Raw genomic sequence first — 17,109 nt, forward strand, 5'->3', positions numbered from 1 at the left:
TCATTTTGACACTTTATGAAAAGTAAATAAATCTTACATGACTTACACAGCTCAATGTATTATTAGATACGTTGATACTATCATTAGAGCTGGGTGGCAATGTAAATATTACCAAATGATTCAATGTGATATTTTAAACACATTTAAAATATTTTTTCCTTGTGTACTTCCATATTACTTAATGAATAGAAGCCAGATGTATTTTCGATGCAGTGCAATGCCTTCCTCTTTTCTAGCAATTATTATAGCTGTCTCTTGGAGATATAACTGTTCACTTATTCACTTCATACTGCCATTTGAAATGAAAAATGAAATGAAAATCGCTTATTGTCACAAGTAGGCTTCAATGAAGTTACTGTGAAAAGCCCCTAGTCGCCACATTCCGGCGCCTGTCCGGGGAGGCTGGTACGGGAATCGATTCGTGCTGCTGGCCTGCTTGGTCTGTTTTAAAAGCCAGCGATTTAGCTGAGTGAGTTAAACCAGCCCCTTTCTGACCACTTTCTGACAGGACAAACCTACTGGGCAGCACAGTAGCACAAGTGGATAGCACTGTGGCTTCACAGCGCCAGGGTCCCAGGTTTGATTCTTCACTGGGTCACTGTCTGTGCAGAGTCTGCACGTTGTCTGCATGGATTTCCTCCGGGTGCTCCAGTTTACTCCCACAGTCCAAAGACATGCAGGTTAGGTGGGTTGGTCATGCTAAATTGCCCTTAGTGACCAAAAAGGTCAGGAGGGGTTGTTGGGTTGCGGGGATAGGGTGGAAGTGAGGGCTTGGGTGGGTCGGTGCAGACTCGATGGGCCGAATGGCCTCCTTCTGCACTGTATGTTTGATGTTCACTGTAGAATGCCGGGGCAAATTCAGAGATAATGCAGGGTGTAAGGATGGAGAGGGTGGTGTGGGTTTATAATTTATTGGGGATGGAATGCTAATGTATAACAAATAAACCTACATGTTTTCAAACCGACACATACCATTTGTGGGAGCGAGGAGGAGGGGTTGTGAACAGTAAGTGCACGGTGGGGGGGCTTCGATAATCTCAAAATTGCTTCATATATTCATAAAAGCTGTTCGACACATTCATCTCCTGGAGGCAAATCCATGCCAACCCAAAAGCTGGTCCACAACATCAAAAAAGCTAATGCAGCTTCAGAAAAGCTGAAGACTTAGGAATAGTGTTGAATCTAAGCCGAAGGCAACTGAAGGTTGAAATGTCAATCGGAGAGGTCACATACCAATGTTTAAATGATCGTACTGCATTCCATGGTGTGCTATTTTTATGCGATCCAAAAGAGTTTAATGCCAGGATTAAAATAACAGATCGAGGAATGTAGTATGTGTGCATTAAATGAACATCACTGACTGGAATTTCTACTTTTAGTTACAGTAAAAGGGCAATGGGGCATGATCTTGCCATGACTTTAGCTCAAGATATACTTGATATTTTACGGGGGAAGACTCTGGCACCTGTGGTATGAATTGCTGTTATTTTCACAGTTGTCACAATGATATAAAGGGACTTCTCCCCTTCCCCAGAATTCACAGAAACATTCTTCTTTTCCTTCCTCATCCCTAAGTTTTCACTGACACACTTTGTTTGCTCCCCTTTTCCAATTCAGACTGGATTTCTCACTCAGTTCAAAATAGAACTCCACCATTTCCAAAGCTAATGCTGGCTCTCGACTTGCTCAGTACTCTTTGCGCTGATACTCTTATTTCCTTTCCCTTCATTACGTCATGGCACCCTTCTCTCCCGACCTGCCCACACCACTACCTTTCAGATTGGTGTCCTGCACCCTCAACCCTTCACACCAGCACTTTGCTTGACCCCTACAGGGCTGTACGGGGCCACCCTAGGCGATTCTCTGCTCAGGATGGGCTGAGTGGTCGTACAAAAAAAACCTGAGTCCCGCCGACACCGTTCTAACCTGGTCTTACCCGGCGGGACCTTGGAGTGGAACGATCCGGGAGCGGGCTGTGGGGGGGGTGGGGGAAGGGGGGGTCCGACCCCTGGGTGGGGGGCCTCCGCTGTGGCCTGATCTGTGATTGGGGCCCACCAATCGGCAGGCCGGCCTCTCGGGCTGGGGCCCTCCATTTTTCTGCGCTGGCCCCTGTAGCCCTACGGCATGTAGCGTCGGGGCCGGCGTGGAGAAGGGAGACACCGCGCATGTGCGGAAATCGCGCCAGTCCCATTGCGTATGCGCAGACCCGCGGCGCCCATCTGACGCCGGGATCGGCGGGCATTGGGCCGAGGTAGGGTGCTCTTTCGAAGGGTCGGCGCAAACTCGATGGGCTGAAAGGCCTCCTTCTGCACTGTAGGGCTTCTATGATTTTATTCTATGTTCAGTCTATTTTAAGTTTGATTTTCAGCTCGGCGAACACGTAAAATAACTACTGTCAAAGTGAACATTTTGACACTTTAGAGTTTTGCTTGAGTGGAGACACCTTGATATAGCATCACAAATATTCAGATAAACTTACACTGGTGTAAATTGGTAATGGATAGTGTTTCTGTACTAATGATCAATTAATGCTTTCAAACCATTATTTTGTTTGACTCCCTATCATTCTGGGTAATAATACCACCAGAGAAACCACATCACAATGAGAAAATGGTTGGGTTGAGAATAGGTTTCAAAGCTTATTGCAATTAGAACTTCACAGGATCAAGTCCGTAAGGTTAAAAGCATTCAATTCTGAATAGTGCGGAAATTATTTTTTGGATGAACGTGGGCAAGATGGGTAATAGTAATTTTATTCCTCCTGTTACATACTGATAGCTTTTAGCTATTTAAATTAAACTTGCATTTGTTAATTATTTGGTAACTTTTGATTTATAGTCTAACAAATACAGAAACAGAATCTATTTTGTACAGGGGATTGAAAATGCAAGTGTATTAATTAGGACGTACAGCAACAAAAATCTAATTAAAATACAAAGTGGCAATGAAAATATTGACAATGTAGAATATATTGCATCTCTCAGACATAAAAGGAAACAACAAAATGCATTTATGCAGTGCTTCTAACTTGGTTAAATGTCCCAAGACATTTCACAGGAGAGTGCTATGTCTCCCAGACCATAAGATGCACTTTGTTTCTCGAAAAAAGTTGCCAATAATAGCCGTGCATTGCCACCCCTCATGCAGGTCATTTCAGAGTTACGCACATATTCTGACAGTTGTCCCAAACCCAATGACTAAAGATAAAAAAGGTTTCCTTACGCAAGGTGATCCAAACCAGAAATGGAAAGGCACAAGGAATTAGAGCGAATGCACATCATATTGTTCCTCTTCCGACTGAGAAAAATGACACGGGGATGGCAGGAGCTAGAGGAGGAGCTCGTGAAAATTGGAAGAAGCATGCACATTTTTCACGGATACACTGAATAATGGCCACAGCTGGAAGAAGAGGCGAAGAATTGGAGAATGGACCACAGGCAAAATGCTTTGGCTTGAACTACCAAAATTATTGTATATGAAGCAAGGAGTAGTGGTAGCAAGCTGCATCACTGATTTCGGTAGGACAACATTTTAGTGCTACAGGTTGATGAAAATGCATGGATCGAACATGCAGACTGGAAGCAGGAACTAGCACAGAAGTTAACGGACAAATACAAAGCAAAGATATTAGAACTTCACAGCTATGTGATTAACGCAAAGGAGTAAAGCTTGTTTTGACCTTGGGCAAATAGGCAATATGGACAAAGTTCAAGAACAAGAACAACTTTTATCTGTGCAGCACGTTTAACTAATGAAATGTCCCCTGGAGAGGGACTGTTGAAGGAGCGGAAGAAACTCCAGATGGAGTTTGATCTTATGCCAATGGAGAAGGCAGTGGGGCAGTTACGCCGGGTTGGGCAGGAAAGGGGGTGGGGGGGGCGTTATAAGTATGTGGAGAAGGCCAGTAGGCTACTGACACACCAGTTGAGGTGGCAGGCGGTGGTGAGGGAGATTGGACAGGTTAAGGACTCTGGGGGTAGGGTGTTAACTGAGCCAGGGAAGGTGAACGGAGTGTTTGAGGCCTTTTACCGGGGTCTGTACAGGTCAGAGACCCCAGAGGGGAACTCAGGAATGGAGCAGCTTTTGGATGGCTTGGACTTCCCTGTTCCCTGAGAACGTGCAGAGGTTAGGTGCTCCATTTGGGTTGGAGGAGGTGATGAGGTGCATTGCATCGATGCAGTCTGGGAAGGCCCTGGGCCCGGATGGATTTGCAGCAGAATTTTACAAAACGTTTGTGACAGAGCTGACCGCAAACACCTCACTCTTCCCACATTGAGTATCCCGGAATCGACCCAAATTTTGTCAGCATCCCTATAACATTATCGATAGTTGTAGTCGAGTCCATGACAGATAGCAGGACAAAATGTTTCATGATTCATTTGATAAAGATCTGGAGGAGTGTGGATCGTATCAGTCAATATCGTTTATTTTCTTTCTAAATTTAGAGTACCCAATGATTTTCTTTCCAATTAAGGGTAAATTTAGTCTGGCCAATCCACCTAACCTGCACATCTTTGGGTGTGGGGATTAAACCCATGCAGACACGGGGAGAATGTACAAATTTCACACGGGCAGTGACCCAGGGCCAGGACTCGAACCCGGGTCCTCAGCGCTGTAGGCAGCAATGCTAACCATTGTGCCACGTGCCGCCGTACAATATCGCTTTTGAATATGGACCCAAAGTTGTTGGCTCAGGTGTTGCCAATGTGCTTGGAGGATTATGCGTTGTGCGTAATAGCCGAGGATCAGATGGTTTGTGAAGGGCAACAGTCATCATTGGACATTCGGAGGCTGCTAATTGTGGTGATGATTCCCCCGATGGGTAGGGAAACAGAAATACCTATGGAGGCGGAGTAAGCGTTTGAGTTTGTTGAGCATGGGAGAACCTTTTTGAGATGCGAGTGCGGTTTGGTCGGGGTTGGGGTTTGTTGGTTGGATCGGATTTTATACAAGGCCCCCACAGCATATGTACTATAAGTTTGGGGTATTTTCACCTGCATCGGGGAAGAAGGCAAGGGTTCCCACTGTCTCCTTTGTTTATTGCATCAGCGATTGAGCCATTGGCGATGCCGCTTAGGGCTTCAGCGAAGTGGAGAGGAATAGAGGGAGGGCATGGAATCCCGCCTATCCCTGTACGCGGATGACGTCCTGCTATTTGTCATGGACTCGATTGCAAGTATCGATAGTGTTATGGGGATGCTGACCAAATTTGGGTCTTTTCCGGGATACTCAATGTGGGAAAGAGTGAGGGGTGCGATTCTCCGCCCACCACGCCGGGTGGGAGAATAGCGGGAGGGTATCCCGACATTTTTCACGCCCTCCCGCTATTCTTCCCCCCCCCCCCCCACGCCCGACCCACGCCAAGAATCGCCGCTCGCTGGGCGCCAGATGCCCGTTTGGGGTATCTAGCCCGATTGGCACGGGAGCACCACGACTGTGCTCGGGAGGGGCAGGCCCACGATCGGTGCCCACCGATCGTCGGGCCAGCGTCCAAAACAGACGCACTCTTTCCCCTCCGCCGCCCGGCAAGATCAAGCCGCCACGTCTTGCCGGGTGGCTGAGGAGAAAGACGCCAACTGCGCATGCGCGGGTTGGCGTTGTCCAACCTGCGCATGCGCGGCTGACGTCATCGGCCACGTCAGCTGCCGTGACGCTTGACGTGCGGCCTTAACGACCGTCGTCAAGGCCGCGCCGCCGTGACGCATGGGGCCGTGCTCCTAGCCCCGCCCGGGGGGGAGAATCAGCCCCGGAAGTGGCCGTGAAGGCTGCTGTGGGTCACGGCCTGTCCCACTGCAGCCTCTACGATTCTCCGCATTTGCGGAGAATCTCGCCCGAGGTGTTTGTGGTCAATGCGCAGGTACAGGGAAGGGGGCTGGAGAAGTTACCATTTCGGCGGGTCAAGTCGAGCTTTCATTATCTGGGGATACAGGTAGTGCATAGTTGACCTCAGGTACACAAGTTGAACTTGCCGAATTTGGTGGACGGGGTGAGGGAGGATTTGAAGAGCTAGGATGTTCTTCCGTTATCATTGGCGGGGAGGGTTGAGACCATGAAGATGATGGTTCTCCCAAAGTTTTTGTTTGTTTTTTCAGAATCTCCCGATTTTTGTACCTAAGTCATTTTTGGGAGTCTGATCACAGACTTTGTATGTGAGGGGAATGTATCCCGGATTCGGAGGTTTTGTTTGAGAGGAATAGGCGGATTGGGGGGGTTGGAGGGCGTGCCTGGCTCTGGCAAACTTGTTGAAGTATTACATGGGCGGCGAACGGCGAGAAGATGTGGAAGTGGACCGGGGAAGAGGGTTCGATGTGGGGACAGATAGAAGTGGTGTCATGTACGCGGACAAGTCTGAGGGCACTGGTGATGGCGGCTCCTTCCAGCTAAATATTCCACAAGTCAGGCGTGGGCAACATTGTTAAAGGTCTGGAATCAGTTCAGGCAGCATTTTAGGATTGGAGACATGTCATTGTGTGCACCAATCTGTGGCAATCACAGATTTTTCCCAGCAGGGTTCGATGCAACCTATAGGGTGTGAGAGCGGGAGTGCATTCAGCGGTTTCGGGATCTATTTGTGGAAGGTAGATTTGCAGACTTGGGAGAATTGGAGGAAAAGTTTGAGTTGCCAAAGGGAAATGGGTTCTGGTTCCTACTGATTGGGGACTTTATTCAGAAGGAGTTGGCTATGTTTCCATGGTTGCCGCCTCCCTTGTTGTTTGAAAAGATTGTGTCCCAGGATGAAAGAGTGGAGGGTAGGGTCTCTGACATTTACTGGCACTTGATGGAGGCGGAGTGGGCCTCATTGGCGGATGTTAAGAGGAACTGGGAGGAGGAGCTGGGTGGGGCATTTGATGGGAGAGGTTTGGAGTGAGATCCTCTGCTGGATGAATGCAACATCCTCCTGTGCGCGATAGTTTTAATACAATTTAAATTGGTGATTGGAGCACACATAACAAAGTTGTGCCTGAGTCGGTTCTTTCGGAGTTAGAGGCCAGTGTGGGCGGTTTTTACCGGGGTTGGCTAACTATACTCACATGTTTTGATCATGCCCAAAATTGGTGGAGTTCTGGGCAACACAGTGGTGCAGTGGTTAGCACTGCTGTCTCACGGCACTGAGAATCTGGGTTCAATCCACAAACTTGTGGAGTTTGCACATTCTCCCCTGTCTGCGTGGGTCTCACCCTTACCACCCAAAACGATGTGCCTTCTTGGTAAATTGGCCGCACTAAATTGCCCCTTAATTGGAAAAGAAGAACTGGGTACTCTGAATGTATTTCTGGGAGTCCATCTCGGAGACCATGTCAGAGATTTTGGGGGTGAATGTGGCTCCAAAGCCGTGGGTGGTGTTATTCTGGGTTTTGGGGGATTCGGGAGTGCAGGTGGGGAGAGAGGCTGATGTTTTGGCCTTTGCCTCCTGATAGCCCCGAGGCGAATCTTGCCAGGGTGACGTAATCCAGAGCCGCTCAAAGTGGTGGGGTGGGTGTGTGACCTGGTGCTTTTCTAGCATCTGGAGGAGATAAAGTTTGCAATTTGCGGGTCAGAGGAAGGCTGCCTCTTGAGGTGAAGGTTGTTCATCTCCTACTTTAAGAATACGTGAATATCAGCGGGTGGGGGGGGGGGGGGGGGGGGGGGGGGGGGGTGGGGGGGGGGGGGGGGAGCAGTTGGGTTTGTTTATTTTCTCTATTTTGTGTTATAATTATTTATGGTTTACTCATTAGCTTTAAGCGGGGCGTGTTGAATGGTTAGGGGGATGGGATGGCGGGATTATGTGGTAGTTGAATGAAGATGGTTGTGTTTTTTGTGTTCTGTCTAAAAATGAAAATGCCTTGACTAAAAATATTATTTAAAAAATGAATTATTTTGGGAAGTTCACCGTTCATGTTCACCAGCCCAAATGAATCTACATTGAAACGTAACTGAAGATTCTGAGCTTCAGATACAATTTCAAAGACAATTTTGTTTTTTCTCAATGTATTGTTTCCAAGCGTGAAGGGGATTTTCACAGTAACTCCATTGCAGTGTTAATGTAAGCCGACTTATGACACTAATAAAGATCATTGCTATTAGATCTCAAAAGATATCTCTATTTGAGAGATGGTGGCTTAAATCTGATAAAGATACTACACCCTTAGACTGAAGATTAATAAAAGTTAAGGATGTTAGTTTAAGAGGCTATGAAGCTATACTGTGGGGAAAGTAGTCAGCACTCAAAGAGTTTCCCTCGTGACTTATCAGTGCAGCTAAATGCATGAACAGGTGTCCAATTTATTGGCAACAGATTATTATCCACGATCGCCTGCTTGAAATCATTGGTTGGGTCCTAATTTTTTTTTAAACCCCAGTCAAATAATCTTACCGTCATATATTCAGCACTCTTAAGGGATGTAACAGAAAAGTTAGAGTCATTTCAGCAATGCACCACTAGCTTTAACATTCCGGATTTAATTTAAATCCCAATTTTCCTACAGTCTGTTCCAGTAACAGTTCACCTGAACATCACCAATCCAATCAGCAAACTCCTCTCGAAGGTCCATAGAAAAACAGGCCAGACATGTCAAGCAAATCCTTTACTCAGCTGAACTGAAAAACGATATTTGTGGCCTCATAGCTAAGCAACAGCTTATCAGAAATTCAAACCTTTTAACCTAAAGAAGTTACTGCAGATTGTGCTATAACAGCTTTCTGAAAAATAATTCAGGTATTAAACATTTTTCTCCAGCTCCACTGCCCTAGGTAGGTAGAGGTAATGTTCTCCCGACCCAACCCCGCCCATTTATAAGTCTGCTTGTAAACATGGGCGCGATTGAATGGCCTCATTACGTACAACTTGGGATGTAACACGACCTCTTGTGAAATTTCCAATGCTCGGAAAGGTTCAATTGAGACGTCGGAATTTGGATCTCGCCCTCACTGATGGGATCCAGATTTGCATATTTAAATGAGCAGTGAGCCTCACTTAAATGTCTACGACGGAGTCTCCCAAAGCCCAGGATCAAAGGGCCCCACCATGGCGCTGTTTAGCACTGATCCAAACAAACGCAGACCATGTGTAATGACACCTAGTGGGGGCCTCTTAGGCCATCGGAGGCCTCTGGGTGGTCAGGCCCAGGGCAGGGTAGTACCCTAGCACTGCCGCTACCACCTGAGCACCTTTGCACTTCCAGTCCGGCAGTGTCACCATGGAAATGCCAGGGTTCCCGGGTGGCACTAAAAGGCTGGCAGGGGCACTGCCAGGTACTAGGCTGGCAGTGGCACGGTGTCCAGGTGGCAGGTTGCCCGTACCAATGATCAGGCCCGGGGTGCCCTGTCCTCATGAGGTTAGGGTTAGGGGGGCTTGAGGACCCCCTAACAAGTGAGTTGGGGCATTAGGGGGGTCTAGACGCTGTGGTGGGGGGCTGTTGAGAAATCTGGACGGTATTTAAAAATGGCACCCCGATCTCTTCCTGCACTGACAAGTGTTAGTGCAGGAAATGAAGGGAACTGTGACCTCAATGGGGCCTTCCACACCAAGACCAGAAAGAAAAGTGTCCCGTTTGATAGCAGGGTCGTACACAGCGCTGCAGACGTGGAGAAACACCCCACTAAAGGCGCCCAAAATGAGACTCTTTTTTCCACCCGTTAAATTGCGCCCAATATGTGTCAAAAACTAATGGAGTGGACAGGTTTCAAAACTAACTTGGTTTCCAGATGTGATATGACACAAGGAGGAATCGATTAGTTTTGGCAGCAATGTGGATCTAGATCCTGGAGCTTTTTTAAAGGATCCACCAAGGATGGGATGTGGAGCGAACTGACCCTTTTCTGAAACATTGTGGGTTATTTTAGTTCAAATGCTGTTGATCGTTGCGGACTGTTCTGGATTGCTGTAGTGCAATTTGGGATAACTGTCAAAATGTGAGCAGACTTTTCAGAGCAGGTTGTTAGGTAGAAGCTTTGCTTACTGAGATGGAAGCTTCTAATAAAAATATTTTTTTTAGCTATGTAGTTACTGAACAACAACCGAGCAGGAAAAAGCCTCAAGGAAGAGCAGTGTAATTGTATTAAGGTTGAATTAACGCAGCTTGAGATAGATATGTTTTCTACTGAATGCCATCTTCACTTGTTTCTGCATAGGTCTAAGACATGTGTAAATGCAGCCTGATGATTATATCCTTAACAATCGGACTCTGGCTTGAACGCAAGCTATTTTGCTCACAAATTTAGTCATTTTTAAAATAGCAAAAATAACTTGAGTAATAATTACGTTTGACTGGTTCACAATGTGTAATTCCAGTTGTAAAATATGTAAATTGGAGTGCTCGTGAATATAGCAAGGCACACAAAGATCCAACTGGTAGAAGATGCTCTTCAGCTGATAACAGGTGATATCTTGGGAAGGTGAGATGCCTTTTTTAGCTCTGAGGTGGTCAACACATAGTCACAATGACATCAGTGGTATGGTGTTTTCTGAGCATGACAGGTGGCAGAAAATCTAAGTGTTCAGCTTTGTTATTTATTGCAACCAATGCCCAGCGAAAGGGCACACTGTCCTCCATCACCGGGAAACATGCACTGCGAGGTCAGCGAATCCCAGCCTCTGGTCTCGTTGTGATCTCGCTTGAGCAAAATGAGGCCGGTGAACAGTGGGAGGTGCAGAAAACGTGAAACTGTGCTAACGCCAAACAGTTTGCGATGAAATTGGCATGCTCCCACAGGGGAAAAATCGGGATCTCGCCGTGGCTTAGCGAGAAACCAATTATCACCACTTAAGCCCTATTAGGGGCTGGTTTAGCTCACTCAGCTAAATCGCTGGCTTTTAAAGCAGACCAAGCAGGCCAGCAGCACGGTTCGATTCCCGTACCAGCCTCCCCGGACAGGCGCCGGAATGTGGCGACTAGGGGCTTTTCACAGTAACTTCATTGAAGCCTACTCGTGACAATAAGCGATTTTCATTTTCATTTTCATTTCATTTCCTTACAATTAACGAGAGCTACCGCATATCCAGCAGCCTCCCCCCACCAATGCTGCTACCGATTAGTACTCCATTTGAAAAATGTAAACCAGGCAGAAGGGCTTCTGTGGGGAGCTGTGGAGGTGAGTAGCAATCGTTGCTCACAGGCAAAGAGCCTGAGGGCACTGGGCTTACCACCCCAGTGCTCAGCGTGGGGTGGGGTGCACCCTCTGCAGGAGTGTGCCGCCATGAGAGGGTGGAGGGGAGGCAGTGGGGGTGGGCAACAAGGGGGCAACCACCACGGCACCACGCTGCCAATCCCTGGATTGTGTGTACCCAGTCCAGGGGAAATTCCTGTCCCTGCCCATCTGCCCCACCGACCACCCATAACCCCCATCGACAGCTGGAGCCTCTGGCCATGCGGCTGAAGGCTATTGCTAACATGGAATTGGCAATCGTGGTTAAGTGAGCACTTCACACAACCCAACTGGATTCCCGTGGGTGGGCGGGCCATGTAGCATTTGGGAGACATTACCCAGCAACCCAATCACACTTTAATGCATGGGCACTGTGCCTGAACACTGCGTGAGGCAACACAACACAGGCAGCGGCCAATATCCGAACACCCAGGGATGGGACACAGCTTCGGGGACAGGTCCAGGGTTGGAGTGTGGAAGAGTGCCACGGGAAGGGGAAATGCTTGGAGAGATGGGTCAAGGGTTCGGAGGTCAGTGCGCTTTGCGGAAGAAAGTGACCGAGGCATCATACTAGTTGTGCACAAGGGTGTTTATTGTGTTTTATAATTCCCCACCCTCTCAATGATGCTGCCCCCTCCCCACCCCCCATCATGTCCCCCGCTGCCCTCAATGATCCTCAATGTGATTGACCCTCCTAGCTCTACCGCCATGTCTAGCTGTGTCCCCAGGATGCATATCCGAGGTGGAGGCAGCCAGCTGCTTACCATATCCCCCGGCCTTTGATACCCCTGGCAGCCATCCTCTGGGACCTCTGAGCCCGGATGGCCCGTTTCACTTGTCAGAAGAACATGTACAGCCATGCCACCCTGTCCCTTGTGCTGGCTCTGAGATGCGGCCTCAAAAGGGTCGAACCCGGGGGAGCTGATTGCTACCATCCCCACTCAATGGGATGGGTCCGGTTTGGCACCTGGCACCCCCACCTCCTGCTCGGTGCCCATAGGGCCCTAGGGTTCACCTTGGGGCAGACGGGCAGTTGGTTCGAGCCCTGGCTGCCCCTGCAACATCTGGCTCTGCCAGCTCTGGCGGTCTCCCATGGTCTTCACCATCGTGTCAATGCCAGCAGCGATGCTCCTCAGTGATTGGGACATGCTCTGCAGCGCCTCAGCAATGTCCACCTGCGACTTGGACAAGCTCCGCAGCGCCGCATCTTTGCCCATCTGACAGCGGGACATGTCCCGCAGAATCTCATCAAGGTCTTGGCCGGGGGTGGGGGCAGGGATGAGGGTCTGCCATTCCGTAGGGCAGGGACTCACTTTAGATACCTCGAGGTGCAGGTAGCCCGGGAGTGTTGGGGAAAGAGCACCCTACCCGAGGTCAACACCTCCACCCTATCCCCATAACCCAGTAACTCCACCCAACACTAAGGGCAATTTTGGACACTAAGGGCAATTTAACATGGCCAATCCACCTAACCTGTACATCTTTGGACTGTGGGAGGAAACCGGAGAACCCGGAGGAAACCCACGCACACACGGGGAGGATGTGCAGACTCTGCACAGACAGTGACCCAAGCTGGAATCGAACCTGGGAGCCTGGAGCTGTGAAGCAATTGTGCTAACCACAATGCTACCATGCTGCCTGTATGCTCCTGCATACAAATAAACAAAAAGATTCCACGTGTTTACAATTCAAATGATTTTCTTTGGACAGAAGTTAAGGGTGAGGTAGACGGAAAGGGGCGGGATTCTCCAATACCCCAGCCACGTGTTTCTCAGCGCCGCGCCATTCACTAGCAACAGGATTCCATCCTACCGCCACTTGTCAATGGAATTTCCCATTGTAACCACCCAACACCACCGCAAAACCAGCTGGAGGGGGTGCGCCACCAGTGGGAACAGTGAATCCCGGTGACTGGAGAATTCTGGCCGTGATGCGCTGTTAATTGTACCCGGAAGTGGTGGAAGAAACTTCATTTTTCTCTGTACTTGAAATTATGCTCAGTTGTAAAATATGGTAGATCTTAGTTTTGTGTGACTGTGGTCGTGGTTGCGTGGCCCCTTTAAGGGCGTGGGCTCGACTGACCACGTTATTGACTCAAGGCCAATCGCATGGGAATGGACAAACCATGGCCAATAGAGAATTTTCGTGGGGCCCTGGGAGCAAGATCTGGGCACTGTGGACCAGGGAACTGAGCAGTAAAGACCTGTTGTATCATGGTCTGTGCCTGTTATCTAACTGTCTTTGTTTTTCATCAATAAACCCTTTTTGTCAACTACTGGAACCTTCCAGTGTTTGTCTCGAGCTACCACATTGGCAACGAGCTAAATATTTTCAATTGTAGTTGACAGTCGCCGTGAATCAAGGGGGGAGGGAATAAAGTAGAGATCCTCGAGCAAGAGTCGGAGTCATTTAAACCATGAGTGGAAATGCCTATCATTAGGAAACTAGATCCATTTGACCTGGCAGCTGAGTCATGAAGTTAGTACATCGAATGTTTCTTCCTTGCCGTGAACGGGGTCACAGGTGAGGACAAGTAGAAGGTAGCATTTCTGGCAGTTTGCAGGCTACAGACCTGTAATTTGATTCTGAACCTCACATCCCTGGGGCACCTGACTCAAAGACGTTTGACCAGATAGTGAAATTGATTAAGGAACAATACAGCCCAAGTTCCTCGATTATACTCCAATGACTATGAAGAATCTGTCTCAGCCTTCATAGCCAGGCTTCACAGGCTTGCTGAGCATTCTGAGTTCGGCACCACGCACAGCAATATGCTACGCGACTGGCTGAATAGTGGGATCCATAATCTTAATACCCAAAAGAAACCTCTGCTGGAGACCACTGTGGAAATAGTGTTTGAAATAGCTCAGGCGAGGAAGTGCGCAGAAAAGGGCGTCACTGAAATTGAAAGCGTGGCTGAAGGGGAGGTTAACCAAGTATGGGGCAGTACAGCCCCGACGCCTGCGGCAGGATCAACAGGCACTGCTCAAAGCCAGACACGGTCCTTGGGGCAGGATGGAACTCAAAGAATGGGAAGGAATAGAGGCTTCAAACTGAATCTGGAGTGGACTGTTATCAATGCGGGAGAAACATCCCCAGAAAACCTACCATGTTCGGGTGTGCGTGTCCTTCCATTGCAACTAAAGGAGGCACATTCAAGCACCTTGCCACGTGAGGCAAAGCAGACCAATGCAAAAAATACAACAAACAGCAGCAGCAGTCCACAGAGCCACTGAACATAGTGGAGAAAAATTCTGGAGAAGAGAATGTACTGAATCGGTTGGTCTGCACACTTCCTCGCCTGAATGAAACTACACCCAGATTAAGAAAGAGGGCTTGATGGTTATATTCAGTGTGAAGAAATTTCACCAGTATTGTATGGTCGATGACTCGACACCAGTGACTAACCACAAACCATTGTCAGGCCTGTTAAGGGAAGATAAACCCATCCCGTCCCGTCCAGCCTCGGTGAGGGTTCATGGTTGGGCCCTGCTATTGGTGGTTTGGAGCTATGCTTTTCAGCACCGGTCTGGGATGAAAATTGTGAATGCCACACGATGCCTGCCCCTACCGGTGATGGTGGAGCATTCCACCATCACCGGTACCCCAGGAGATCATTCTAGCCCTAATCATCCTGCCAGTGTTCGTGAGCAACATCTGCAGGTAGATCCAAAGAGCCGAGGTTCTGTCAAAGGTTAAACAAATGATACCTTCTGGCTGGCGATAAGAGAAGTCTAAACAGCTCAAGCCCAACTTCATTCATCAAGAGGAATTGACATGTGACAATGGAGTGGTTCTCTGGGATTCATGGGTCATCCCACCTCAGGCAAGGGGGCCTCCTTCAAGAGATACACAGCGCCCACCCAGGGCAGACAAAGACGAAGATGTTGGCGCGCAGCTATGTCTGATGGCCAGACAAAGTCATAGTACAACAGAGCCAACTTTGCCAAATGTAGCAATCTTTGCTAGGTCGCTCATGGACCAGGGTCAAAATTGATTATGTGGGCCAATTTCTGGGCAAGAATTTTTTGGTGCATGTAAATGCCCACTCAAAGTGACCATCAGTGGAGGAGACGGGGACCACTGTCTTGGTGGCCACAGATTGATACCTTGCGCCAAGTGTTTGCCATTCATGGACTTCCTGAGGCAATTATTTTTGACAATATTGTTTTCACTGGCAATGATTTCCAGCATTTTGTGATGGCAAATGGCATCGACATACGAGGACTGCCCCTATCAATCAACGTCAAAGTGTCCAGCTGTGAGGGCTGTTCAAACTTTCAAGAACCCCATGAAAAAGTAGTTAGAGAAACCACTTCACCAGAGGTTGGCTAATTTTTTTGTTGTTGTACAACTCAACTCCTCCTTCAACCACGGGGCTCAGACCAGCTTATCTGCTCATGGGCTGTCGGTTGAGAATTCAATTGGATCTTTCATTTCCAAATTTGGCTGGGAGGGTAGAACCATCTCAGGCCTCCCAGAAGAGTTAGACATCAGAGCAGAGAGGTGACAGGTCGTCCCGGGTGGGCAACCAAGTTTTGGTCCATAATTTTGAAGCAGGTTCACCTTGGTTAGAAGGACCGGTAGAGGCCCAGTCAGGGCCATTGTTTTATGTGGTTGATGTTAATGGGAAGACCGTAAAGAAGCACATTGATCACCTGAAGAGTCGAGGGGTGGCGACCCTTGACGTGGAATTGACAAGTCCAGCGGGGTTTGTGAATTCTGCTGCAACCTAGCCCAGCCAAGGCGAGCAAGGGACTCCCATTTCTGTGCAACAAGCTGCATCGGTCAAGGCTGGCAAGGCTAGTTCACACCTCATTCAAGTGGTCCTGTCTTGAGTGGCATCGACTGTAGACCATTCGATCGCCCAAAAGGATGCCAAGCCTGTGGCTGGGCCATAGAGATCAGGGTGGACCCGGAGTTCACCGCACCGATTGACTTTTCGGATGGAGACTCTTTCTTTGGTTGTCCCTCTTAGCTGTAACAATTATGCTTAGTTTTTGGGGAAGCATATTAAGGGACTTAAGCAGGGGAGGGACGTGGTAGAGTGACTGGCTCAGGGCCAATCACATAGGAACACATGAACTCCAGCCAATGGGAAGTTTGCGTGGGGCCTTGGGAGGAGGACCCCAGGCAGTGGGACTAGAGAACTGCTGTGCGGTGTTCTGTGCCTGTTATCTAACTGCCTTTGCCTTCCACCAATAAACCCCTTTGTTAACTATTGGAAGCCTCCAGAGCATGTCTCCAGCCAGCACAGTGGTAAACATGGCTTCAGGCACCTTTATATCTGTTCTGATTTTGATGGAAATAAAATTGAGAAAGATATAAAATGGGCAACCCACTCACTATCACATGATCACACATAATAAAGCTCACCCCAGTGACTTGAAATATTAACAACACAAAGCTTGCTTCTGCCATACTCCACAAATGAAGGCAGTGACTACCACCACAACAACATGCTGTATTTATGTCGTGCTTGCAACATTTTAAAAAAAAGTCTCCAGGAACTTCGCAGTGGAAGCAGAAAAGCAATTAAAGAGCGAGTGAGTAAACATTGTTTACAAAGGTGGTGCAGTTAGACGGTAGAACGTTTGTGCCTCAGTTACACTGTTGAAAGCCATACAGTGGTTCCCCAACAAAAATATTCATAAAGTGGGATTATCCGGCCTTTCCCGCCGGTGGGATCGTCTGGTCCCCCCGCTAGAGATGACCCCCTTTGGTGGGTTGCCTGGCAGCCGGCCAGGGAAAACGCTACAGACATCGCTAGGACCAGAACATCTTCCAGTCCCACTGGCAGCCAATCACGAGCCACCTCTGCTGCCAGAAAACACGGCACAGGGCGAGGGGGGGGGGGGGGGGGGGGGGGGGGGGGGATAAACCTACTCAATCTCTGAACCCTCATGTAAAGCAAACCTCATAATGGCAAAGAAATATCATTAATGCAAACTATTAGTCACCGAATAATGCAGTGACTTAGAATGA

At 48.5% G+C, this 17,109-nt stretch overlaps 1 protein-coding gene and 1 long non-coding RNA gene across 5 annotated transcripts in view; one reads left to right on the forward strand and one right to left on the reverse strand.

The window, feature by feature from the left end:
• Positions 1-17,109, reverse strand: part of cdh13 (cadherin 13, H-cadherin (heart)) — a 1,126,050-nt gene that overhangs the window by 237,764 nt on the left and 871,177 nt on the right. The window lies entirely within an intron of this gene.
• Positions 5,819-17,109, forward strand: part of LOC119971153 — a 46,381-nt gene continuing 35,090 nt past the window's right edge. For both annotated transcript variants that reach the window (XR_005461757.1, XR_005461756.1), the window contains exon 1: positions 5,819-5,857. This is a non-coding gene — a long non-coding RNA (uncharacterized LOC119971153). The remainder of the gene's footprint in view (positions 5,858-17,109) is intronic.

The sequence above is a fragment of the Scyliorhinus canicula genome, chromosome 9 (assembly GCF_902713615.1).
Source record: "Scyliorhinus canicula chromosome 9, sScyCan1.1, whole genome shotgun sequence".
Lineage (NCBI taxonomy): Eukaryota > Metazoa > Chordata > Chondrichthyes > Carcharhiniformes > Scyliorhinidae > Scyliorhinus > Scyliorhinus canicula.